The sequence below is a fragment of the Podarcis erhardii genome (assembly GCF_964252035.2).
Source record: "Podarcis erhardii genome assembly, chromosome: 6".
Classification (NCBI taxonomy): Eukaryota; Metazoa; Chordata; class Lepidosauria; order Squamata; family Lacertidae; genus Podarcis; species Podarcis erhardii.
Window position 1 is genome coordinate 99,240,937 of NC_138510.1, and position 11,855 is coordinate 99,252,791.

The window sequence follows — 11,855 nt, forward strand, 5'->3', positions numbered from 1 at the left end:
TCGTACCTACGGGACCGCCTCTCCCGGTCTGCCCCACGGAGAGCCTCAAGGTCCATAAATAGCAACACCCTAGTGGTCCCGGGCCCTAAGGAAGTTAGATTAGCTTCAACCAGAGCCAGGGCCTTTTCAACACTGGCTCCGGCCTGGTGGAACGCTCTGCCTCATGAGACCAGGGCCCTGCGGGATCTGATTTCTTTCCGCAGGGCCTGTAAGACAAGAGTTGTTCCGCCTGGCCTTTGGCTTAGAATCAGTTTGATTCCCTCCCCTTCTTTCTTTTTCCTTTCTCCTCCTGTGAAGAGGATGCATCCTAATATTTTAATGTTGTATTTTAATCTTTTTTTAAAATTGTATTTTAATCAACTTGTTTTTGTTATTAGTTGTTAGCCGCCCTGAGCCCGGTCTTGGCTGGGGAGGGCGGGGTATAAATAATAATAATAATAATAATAATAATAATAATAATAATAATAATAATAAGGATTGTGTGAAACTCCTTCGCTGGTCTTTTCAGAATTCTTTTGGCTTCCCTGAACATTTCTCAGGGTCCCTCACCCCAAATTAAGGAGGAACTTCTCAACTGTGCTCCACATTTTGCTTCAGGCAATATTTCTGTGGCATTTCAGCCTATAGCTGAAGTTTAACAAGTGTTTCTCATGAGCCACAGGTTCAAAGATCAAATAGCCAAGCGAAAAGGGATCTTAATTGTGCTGGAATGAGGGAGCTTCAGAACCCTCCAATGACAGCTACACTAGAGTAGCTGAATAAGTGTCTATGATTCATGGACCATCCCATTTTCTGTAGATTCTCTTTTAGCAGTCCCAAGCCAGGAGGCAAACATACACCTTCAGCAAAATCAAATCACAATTTATTTGTTGCAATTATCCTGTTGTGGGTTAGCTGATTACCTGTGCAATTTTTAATTATCTGTGTGCTGTTTCATTTGGGGCCCCTATTGCCTAATTGCTATGATTACTCAGTCAGTCAGTTTTATTGCACATAGCCAATGTACACAGAATCATTCAACAATTAACAGAAAATATACTAGATTGATAAAAAAAACTTAAAACATTTATATTGTCAAGACATTACCTACTCTAAACTGAATAGCTGTTTGTATTCTTTTCGAGATACAGGTCAAGACAGGTAAAATTCAGGGGAGGTATCAGTGTACCCCACCCACATTTCCCCCATCGTTTCCTGATATAATAAGTGACTCTCCACTTACACCGGGGATGTTCCGGGCCCCAAGCACATATGTGAAAGTGGGGAGCCCCCTGGAGAGTCCTCATGGCTTGCAAGGAGACCCTCCCCAGAGCCTAAAGAGAACACCAAAGAGTTTGGAGGCACAGCAGACGGGCTGCTGAGCCTCCCTGCCTAACAGCTGATGCGTGGGAAAGCGGCTCCTGTTCTACCCCACATGTCAGTTGTTAGGCTGGGAGGCTGAGCAGCCCTGGGGAGGATCTTCTCGCAAGTCTGGAGGACTGTCAAGCTCTCTTCCGCCGCCTCTGGGTTCACGGTGCCACTCATGGGCGCAGTTGTGCACAAGTATATCGTGCGCAAGTGAGGAGTTCCCTGTAATTAATAAAACTTGAGTGATAAGAGCATTTATAGATGCATGCAGTGTGTCTGAGAAGTGATAAGCTGTAAACTTACCGTATTTTTGCTCTATAAGACGCACCCGACCGTAAGACGCACCTAGTTTTTAGAGGGGGAAAACAAGAAAAAAAAAATTCTGAATCAAATGTTGTACTAAACTATTTAATAAACAACCGGTATACAGTGGTGCCTCGCAAGACGAAATTAATTCGTTCCACGAGTTTTTTCGTCTAGCGAATTTTTCGTCTTGCGAAACACGAAATCCCATAGGAATGCATTGAAAATCAATTAATGCGTTCCTATGGTCAAAAAAAGTCCAAACAAAGCCAAATTTGGTACAAAAAGAGTTTATTAACTGCTCTTTAAAGTCGCACATACTGTAAAGAGCATTTCAAAAATTGAAGGAACAATAAATTAAGTTTCTAAACATGACAGAAAAACATTTAAAAATCAACAAAGTGTACAGTACATTTTCTAAGACTCTGGGGGACCACTCGAAGAAGGTTCCTCTTCCACTCTTTGCTTCTTGCTGAAGAACCTGTCCATAGTCTGCTGCTTCATCCGCCTTTTCAGCACCTCCCTGAAAGGCGACAGGACCCTCGTATCAAAAGTGTTCCCAAGGTCATATGCCACCTGCTTGTCAGGGTGGTGCCGCTGTGCAAAAGCCTGCACATCCTTCCACTTCAGGCAAATGTCCCTCAGTTCTTTGGAGGACAGCCGTTCCTCAGTTGCTTCCTCCTCTTCCAGCGAGGCCCGCTCCTACGTAGCCTTTGCCTGCAGTTCGACCAGCTCCTGGGTGGTCAGCTCGTGGTCGTGCTCCTCCACCAGCTCGCAGACGTCCTCCTCTGTGACCTCCAGGCCCATGGTCCTCCCCAAGGCAACAATGTCCTGCACCACTGTTGACTCTGGTGCATCAGAGTCACTTGGTGCCACACAGTCCGGCCACAGGCTGCGCCAAGCGCAATTCAAATTTCTCTGGCTGAGCCCGTTCCAGGCCGTGGTGATCATCTTCAAGCAGGTGACGATGTCGAAGTGGTCCTTCCAGAATTCCCGCAGGGTGATGGTGGTGCAATCAGTCACCTCGAAGCATCGCCTGAAAAGCTCCTTGGTGTAGAGTTTTTTGAAATTGGCGATGACCTGCTGATCCATCGGCTGGAGCAGTGGCGTGGTGTTAGGTGGCAGGAACATGATGTTGATGAAGCTGAACTCCTCCAACAAGTCCACCTCAAGGCCTTTAGGATGAGCAGGGGCATTGTCCATCAGAAGCAAAGCCTTCAGCGGCAGGTCGTTGTCCAGCAGGTACTGTTTGACAGCAGGGCCAAAAGCAAGATTGACCCAGTCCACAAACAGCACACGTGTGACCCAAGCCTTACTGTTGGATCGCCACATGACACTCAGCTGCTCCTTGTCGATCTTGTGTCTCTTGAAGGCCCGTGGGTTCTCCGAGTGGTACACCAGCAGGGGCTTGATCTTCAGGTCGCCGCTTGCGTTGGCACAGAAGAGCAGGGTCAGACGGTCCTTCATGGGCTTGTGGCCAGGCAACTTGGCCTCCTCCTGTGTGATGAAAGTCCTTTTGGGCATCCTCTTCCCAAACAGCCCGGTCTCGTCGCAGTTGAAGACCTGCTGTGGAACGTAGCCCTCCATCTTCACAACCTCCAGGAACTCCGCTGCAAACTCTTCAGCCGCAGGAACATCAGAACTGGCAGCCTCTCCATGCCTGACCACGCTGTGGATTCCAGATCTTGTCTTGAACCGGTCAAACCAACCTCTGCTTGCCTTGAAGACTTCTGGCTCGCCTGAGGTTCCTGGCTGTTCCCGGACGAGGTCTGCGTGCAAGGCCTTGGCCTTCTCCCAAATGACGGCCTCAGTCACTGTGTCCCCTGCACGCTGCTTCTCTTCTATCCAGATGAGCAGCAACTTCTCGACCTCCTCCAGAACAGCTGGGCGGTTCTTCACGATCCTGGTGACTCCCTTGGCTGCATCAGTCGCCAGGATCTTCTCCCTCATCTTCAGGATGGTCCCGATGGTCGATGGATTCCTCCCGTACTCCTGGGCGAGGTCCGTCACACGCATTCCGCCGTTGTGCTTCCGGATGATCTCCTTCTTCATTTCCAGCGTCACCTTCTCCTCCTTCCTCTCGCCGGCCTCTGCAGCAGCAGTCTTCTTGGGTCCCATGGCAGCACAGCTCCTACCTTCGTAAACACACACACACACACACACACAAAATCAGTGATGTGCTTCAAATCCAAAAAATGCAAAAACACCCAGCCACCCACCACACAGAAATTCAAACCCAGAACCAAGTCCTTGAATCCCAAACACCCCAACCCAAAATCCAACCCCCCCCCCAAAGTTTTAAAAGTTTAACTTACCAAATGGATGCAAAAGAAATTCTGGAAAAGCTTCAACAATCAATCACCGAAGTCTTCAGAAACCTCAAATGGCTGCAAAAGAAGTTTTGGAAAAGCTTCAAAAATCACTAAAGTCTTCAAAAACCTCAACTGTTCCCCCAGCCACCCACCCACCACACAGAAATTGCAAACCCCTCCCCAACTGCTCCCCCAGCCCCTCCCCAACTGCTGCAAACCCCTCCCCAACTGTTCCCCCAGCCACCCAGCACACAGAAATTCAAACTCAGAATTTTTTTTTAAAAAAACAACAACATGGCCCAATGGTCACAGAGAAACAGAAAAATGCAGAAAAAAACCCCACAAGCTCCCAGATTCCTGCAAAAACCTCCCCAGCTGTTCCCCCAGCCACCCAGCACACAGAAATTCAAACTCAGAAATTTTTTTTTTAAAAAAAAACATCGCCCAATGGTCACAAAAAATCAAAAAAATTCAAAAAAAACCCCCACAAGCTCCCAGATTCTTGCAACCCCCCCCCAAACACCAAGTCCTTGAATCCCAAACACCCCAACCCAAAATCCAAAAACCACAAAAAAGTTTAAAAAGTTTAACTTACCAAATGGATGCAAAAGAAGTTCTGGAAAAGTTTTGGAAAAGCTTCAAAAATGAGCAAAGTCTGAAAAAAGGCTACCAAACCGTGTGCTAACAGTTGCTCCTCGAAGTCAAGTCGCAACTGCAGCTGTTCAAGCAAAGCACCCTTGGTTTTAATGGTTTTAAGACAAAGGAAACAAAGCAAGCCCATAGGGAAATTCGTCTTGCGAAGCAACTCGAAAACGGAAAACTCTTTCGTCTAGCGAGTTTTCCGTCTTGCGAGGCGTTCGTCTTGCGGGGCACCACTGTATCAGAATCATATTACAACCATGTAAAGTGAACAGCAGTCAACAGTGGCATTAAGAACCATCATCACTGTCATTAACAAATGAAGAGACACTTTAAGGTTTGAGTACTCTTCTAGTCTTCTGTGAGCCCCAAGAACTCATCAGTGCTAGAGTCAGAATTTATGAAGCTCAGTTGCTCACAATCACTGACATCACTTTCTTCGCTATCTTTATATAAAATACCATCTTCGTTTCCATCCAAAGCATTGCTAATGCCACATTTTTTGAATGACCGGACAACAATTTCCTCCTTCACCGAGTGCCATGATGTTTTCACCCATTCACAAACCTGAGTGATAGTGGGCCTCTTCATTCGTCCAGTAGGTTTCAGATCATGATTACCAGCAGCCATCCATTTGTTCCACTCTTCTTGCATAAAGACCTTAAATGGCTTGTTGATGGAAACGTTGAGAGGTTGCAACTGGCTGGTAAGACCTCCAGGAATTAGAAGCACTTTTTTGTAGTTTCGCTAATATGTGCTCTAAACTGGTTAGTATTAATAAGGCAGGTTTTTTCAAAAGCCCTCCAGGACGTTTGGACCACACTTTTTCAACCCATACTCTCATTCCATTTTCGTCCATCCATCCTTTCTCATGGACATGTACAACAATTCCTCGTGGAATCATTTCTTTTGGAAAAGTTTTTCTTTTGAAAATTAACATGGTGGCAATTTGGTGCCATCTGCACAGCATGACAACACAACTGTGTAATGGGTTTTCTCATGTCTGGAGGTTTTCACGATGATAGTTTTGGCACCTTTCAGATCAACAGTCCTATTAGATGGCACATCAAAGGTTAGTGGGACTTCATCCAGATTCCTAATCTGGCCAATTTCAAATCCATTTCTCTTCCTAGCATCAGTTACAAATTGATGAAAAGACAGAATCTTAGATTCATATTCTTCTGGCATTTTTTGTGCAATTCTAGTTTTGGTGCGCATAGCAAGGCCTTATTGCTTCATAAATCTGTAGCACCATGATGGTGATCCAGTAAAATCGTGAATGCCTTTCTCTACAGCAATGCGTTTGGCTTCATATATTATCATTTTTGTAGAGACTGTGAAGCCATTATTCCGGTGATTTGTGATCCATTCTTTCATGGCCACGTCCAACTGTGACCACTTTGCAGCATTTCCACGAAAAGTGTTCTTACTTTTTGCAGCTGAGCCTCCTGTTTCCTCCACTTTCTTACCATTTTTTTTCAGTTGGAGGTGGCCTAAAATGTCTCTCTGCTGCTCTGTTTCTATTCTCCTTAGCATATTTTACTACCTCTAGTTTAAAAGGAATCTTATATGCTAGTCTTTTCCGCTTTATCATCCTTATCAGAATGGGGGAGGTTTTCTGCAAGAAAATACAGTGATGAAGGAACTGTCAGTAATGTACGGTATCTCCAATGTTTACCACTGAGTGCTGACCATACCTTTAACTAATGGCATCATAGTAAACATAGCCAACGTACAGTCTATAAAAAAAAAGAATTACGGTATCACCCTAAAAGTTTATTGATATTATAGCATATGCATCATTTTGCTTTCTTGAATTGTCCTAGGCATAGCAGCCAACTCCTAGAGGCCTAGGTGCCTTTGCCCCCCCCCCATTAAATATTTGAGGGAGTCGTTCCCCCCCCCAATATGTTGATGGGCATTGTCATTCATATAGTGTGCATGCCCTTTGTCTTGAGATCACAGCAATTCTCAACCTGTGGGTCCCCAGATGTTGTTGGACTACAACTCCCATCTTCCCTGAGCTCTGGCCTTGCTACCTAGGGGCGATGGAAGTTGTAGTTCAACAACATCTGGGGACCCACAGGTTGAGAAAGGCTGAATTGCAGTATGTAAGGTGGGGCTTACCTGTCCCCCCAATATTTTATTCAAGTTGGAAGGGGGAGGGAAGGAAGGAAGGGAGATGGAAAGCTCACATTTGTGCCACGTGCCTGTGGCGGGCAGCTGCCTTGCCTCGCTGGAACCGGAGCAAAAAGAGGAGGAGGAGACCCCCGGGCAGGAGCCCTGTAAGCGGCTCTCCCTTTGCTTGAATTACCGGTACAGTCATCTGAGGGGCGGAAGGGGCTACCCTCCGTCCCTCCTTCTGGCTCATTGTAAAGCAAGCCTGTAAGCGGCCTTCCCTTTGCTTGAATTACAGTCAGCTCATCAGTCCCTTCCCGCACCTCGTGGAAAAGCCAGCAAGAGCCGCAGACACGCTCAGCGCAGCTCTTTAAAGAGAGAGCTGGGCAGAGCCTGGCAGTGGCAGCGCCTCTTGCTGGCTTTCCAATGAGCCGGAATGAGGGACAGAGGGCAGCCCATCAGTCCCTTCTCCCACCTGCATTCGCTCCATAAGACGCACACACATTTCCCCTTCCTTTTTAGGAGGAAAAAAGTGTGTCTTATGGAGCGAAAAATACGGTATATTGTGAAAGAAAGTAGACATTTCTTCCTCTTTGTGCAATGGGAGCTACTTTTGAATGAGCATGCATAGGATAGAATTGCATGTGAACATGTGTTCACATGATGAAGGGCATATAACTCCATGCAATTGTGGAATGAACATAGAAATTGTATGTAGCCAACTTAATCATAGGGTCAAGTGACCCTGTTAAACAATAAGAAAGGACAGAAGAAAAGAGAAATGGTTATCTCTTCTTTGAATGGGATGTCCCTAAGTCTTACTTCCTGACAGTAAGAGCTGTTCGACAGTGGAATTTGCTGCCAAGGAGTGTGGTGGAGTCTTCTTCTTTGGAGGTCTTTAAGCAGAGGCTTGACAACCATATGTCAGGAGTGCTCTGATGGTGTTTCCTGCTTGGCAGGGGGTTGGACTCAATGGCCCTTGTGGTCTCTTCCAACTCTATGATTCTATGATTCTAAGTCTTCTTGAATCTAAGACCTGCCTCTTTCCTGCCCAGTCAGCCAGATTCATTAAGGCCACATCTTCATCCAATTCCTCCTCTTTCTTGCAGACCAGGGGATGAATTTTAGAATTTCAGCAACAGCAGACAAGCAGTTCATGTAGCCTTTTCAATCTAGGGCAGAATAAGGAGATGGTGAGGAACTGGGTTGTTGTAGTAGTAGTAGTAGTAATAATTTTATTTTTTATTATTTATACCCCATCCATCTGGCTGGGTTTCCCCAGCCACTCTGGGCTGCTTACAACATATATAAAAACATAATAAAAACACCTTTGTGCTTTGCAAAGCTTCAGTGAATTGGGGGTGTTGACAAATGAATTTGCTGTCATGCATATCTCACGTAGAGTGCAGCACTGAGGAGGGAGGACAGCTTGTCCAAACATCTTGGGATTGTGCTCTTTGTTGGATTATGCCCACAAGCAAAAAGACAAGCCATTAACCCTGAAAGCATCTAAACTGGTTCGAAGGATCATCTTTTTAAAATAATCTAACCATGCCATGGCTCCCTATGTTTCTAAATCTTGATGGATAGGGATAGAACCAGAACGCAGGAAGAATTAGAAATCCTCCTTACACTTTACAAGAGGAAATTATTCTGCTGAGTACCTGTGATGGCTTGTGAACGCCCTCCGCAAGAAATGCCTCTGCTCACTCAGAGATACATAGAAAGGTAAAGGTACAGGTCCCCCTGCCCGTGCGGGCCAGTCTTGACAGACTCTGGGGTTGTGCGCCCATCTCACTCCAGAGGCCAGGGGCCAGCGCTGTCCGCAGACACTTCCGGGTCACGTGGCCAGTGTGACATCGCTGCTCTGGCGAGCCAGAGCCGCACACGGAAACGCCGTTTACCTTCCCGCTGGTAAGCGGTCCCTATTTATCTACTTGCACCCGGAGGTGCTTTCGAACTGCTAGGTTGGCAGGCGCTGGGACCGAGCAGCGGGAGCGCACCCCACCGCAGGGATTCGAACCGCCGACCTTTCGATCGGCAAGTCCTAGGCACTGAGGCTTTAACCCACAGCGCCACCTGCTATACAGTCTTTATTTTACATATGTACAAGCAGGACGTTACAATCATGCATCCGAATCCTCCGGCTCAGATTCTTGGAGTGCCTTACGCCCTCCCCTTCTCCAACAGAAAAGGCGTGGAGTTTTCATGTGATGTCTTTGTCCCTCCTCTTTAACACTCTCCTTTCCTTGGCGGACGGAACAGGCATTGTTTCACTGTCTGTGCCAGAACTTCCTGTGCGGTGTTGAGGCTCTGGTCCAACATCTGTGAGCCGTCCCTCCTCCTGGCTTTCCCTTCCTTCCTCCACCGCCACTTCCTGCCCCCCTTCCTCTGCCTGTCTCTCCTCTCCCCCTTCATTCTCTGTCAATACCATGACAGTACCATACTTAACGACACTCTTGTCCACCTTCTTTGACCTTCACTTCACTATCCTCAAGGAGTTATTCTTACCAAAGTTCTCTGAGAAACAGTAAGTGTACCATATTTTTCGCTCCATAAGATGCACTTTTTTCCTTCTAAAAAGAAAGGGAAAGTGTCTGTGCGTCTTATGGAGCGAATGCACTGGACCGGAGCCATGGCTCCCGTCAGTCAAGCAAAGCGGGAGCCGCTCACAGGGCTTCTGTCCTTTGCGCGGCTCTCGCTTTGCTTGCTTGACAGCGAGCCGGGAGGAGGCAGGCAATTCAGAGCCAGCGGGCGCTTTTGAAAGTGGTGCGTAGCCAGCAACAGCTCCAGCAGCCTCAGCTAGCCAAGGTCTGCGCGCTCCCTAAACGGAGCAACGAGGCTGCAGAGGAACGGCAGCGCACAGGAGGGGATGGATCAGGAAGGATAAAATGCAAGCAACCAGCAGCAAAAAAAACCCCAAACCACCAACCTGGAGCTCTGAGCCACAAGCCCAGTGAAAACCAGGAAGTGAAAAAAAGGCTGGGGAGGGCACGGATGAGGGAGAGGGGGAAATTATGCAAATCCCCCAGCGTCTCAGCTGATCCGCTGGGGACAGGAGACTGCCTTTTACTTCTGCAGCTTGTTTTGAGGCAGGATAGATTTGAGCATTGTCTGGGTCCTAGTGCCCCTACCCCTTTTATGTGCTCCATTCTGTTGCTGCCAGTGGCTGCTTATCACTCAAACTGAACCTGATACCAGTAGCCACATGTACAAACAAAGTAGAAGGCTGCAAGGAGGAGCGCTTTTACACAGCAAAAAAAAACCCCAACCTCGAGCTCTGAGCCACAGGCGCAGTGAAAATCAGGAGGTAAAATAGGAAGGCTGCTGGGGACTGGAGGGCAGGGGATGAGGGAGAGGGAAAAATGACACAAATCCCCCAGCGTCTCAGCTGATCCGCTGGCTCCTTGAGCGTGCACACTAAACAAACATACAGCTCCTGTCCCTCTCAGTCTTACTCTGATATACCAGTAGTTTAGTACGACATTTGATTCAGAATATTTTTTCCCTGTTTTCCTCCTCTGAAAACTAGGTGTGCCTTATGGAGCGAAAAATACAGTATTTTCATCAGGCTTCAGGATACTGGAATATTTTAAAGCTTCCTCTCCCCCAAGTTGGCTTTGAATGTTGGAGTGGTTTCTTAACCTGGAACATATTCACAGGATAAATCAATGAAACAATGAGAAAATACAGAAGAAAATAAATGATGCTCTCTCTTACTCAGAAAGGATGTCCCTAAACTCTTCTTGAATCGGAGACCTGCCTCTGGCCTCACAGTTTCTCATGAACACAGGTCATCTCTCGCCTTACAAATCAGGGTTGGTGGCATCCATCCCCTGATCACTGGAGCACACATAGATGACTCTGACTTCTGCTGGTGCTGGCTTCCTGTCCTTCATAACCATCACGTCCTCCGCCTCCCCTTCCTTCTTGTAGACGAGGGGATGGATTTTGGGGGCATGACAGCAGGAGGCCAGCAGCCTGTGCAGCCTCAGAAACCTAAGGAAGAACAAGGAGGAGATCAGAAAAGGGATTATAGTCACTTTCTTGATACTCTGGCAGCTGAATTTGCCACCAGGAATCTCTAATGGAGAGGGCAGCAAGGAGTTGGATCCATTGAGGAGGGCATCTTATCAGAAGACCCTACAAAACTGGGTGATTCCCCTCTTGTGATGATGCAAACCATTTCCCTTGAAGCATCTAAACTGCTAAATCTTGGCAGATAGCGATAGAAGCAGAATGCAGAAAGAATTAGAAATCCTACCTTCACTTCAGAAGAAGAAATTGTCCTTAATGCTGCTGCAAACATATTTTATTCTTCCACAACTCCCTCCTTTCACCTTTACTAGCAATCCTCAAATAGTTGCTCTTAGCAAAGTTCTCTGCCAAGTTATCCAGCAGGGGAAAGAGTCACAATGGAGGACAGGTCACATTTACTTGGGCAGCCTTCCTCTGTCAGGGGCATTGTTCCTCTTAATATACATGTTCATAACTTTAAACAGTTTGAGCAATTTTGTTTTTATTTATTTTTAAAAGTTCTAGGCCACCCCTCATCCAGTACATCAGTTATAAAAATATAATTTGATAGAGGCCAGCTGCAGCTAGTGCCCCGCCCCCCGACTCTCAGTCCTAGGCTTTCACTTCAGACGCAATGAGGAAGGTGGTGGTGGTACCATTTTCATCAGGCTTCAGGGAGATTTTGAGGACTGGTTATCTTCTCCTTGTCCTGGCTTTGAAGGCTGGTTTGGTTTCTTAACTGGGAATTTAATCACAGGACCAGGTGACCCGATTAATGAACCAAGGAGAAAAGAAAAGAGAAATGGTTCTCTCTTTTCAAAAGGGGTGCTGTGAAGTCTTCTTGAATCAGAAACAAGCCTTCTTCCTGCCCAGTAAGCCAGGTGCTCTCTGGCCTCAACACAATTCCCCATCAGCGTAGAGCCGGTGTCATACATCCCCTGCTGTCTGTGCCAAGCATGCACATACTTTCCTCCAAGAATACTCAAGGGGGCCACCCCCCCCCAATCTTATCCTGACAACTGCACTGCTCATGAGGTTCCTTGAATCGGAGACCTGCCTCCTTCGTACCCAATGAGCCAGGTTCTTTTGAGTGCCAGAACAATTCTCCCCTGCTGAAAG

The 11,855-nt window shown here is 47.0% G+C and overlaps 1 protein-coding gene across 4 annotated transcripts in view; it reads left to right on the forward strand.

Annotated features, from left to right (window-relative positions):
- TSEN15 (tRNA splicing endonuclease subunit 15) overlaps positions 1 to 11,218 on the forward strand; it is a 30,461-nt gene extending 19,243 nt beyond the window's left edge. For all 4 annotated transcript variants that reach the window (XM_081867403.1, XM_081867402.1, XM_081867401.1 and 1 more), the window contains one exon: positions 10,252 to 11,218. The gene's annotated coding sequence lies outside the window, so the exon portion shown is untranslated. The remainder of the gene's footprint in view (positions 1 to 10,251) is intronic.
- The last annotated feature ends 637 nt before the right edge of the window (positions 11,219 to 11,855 follow it).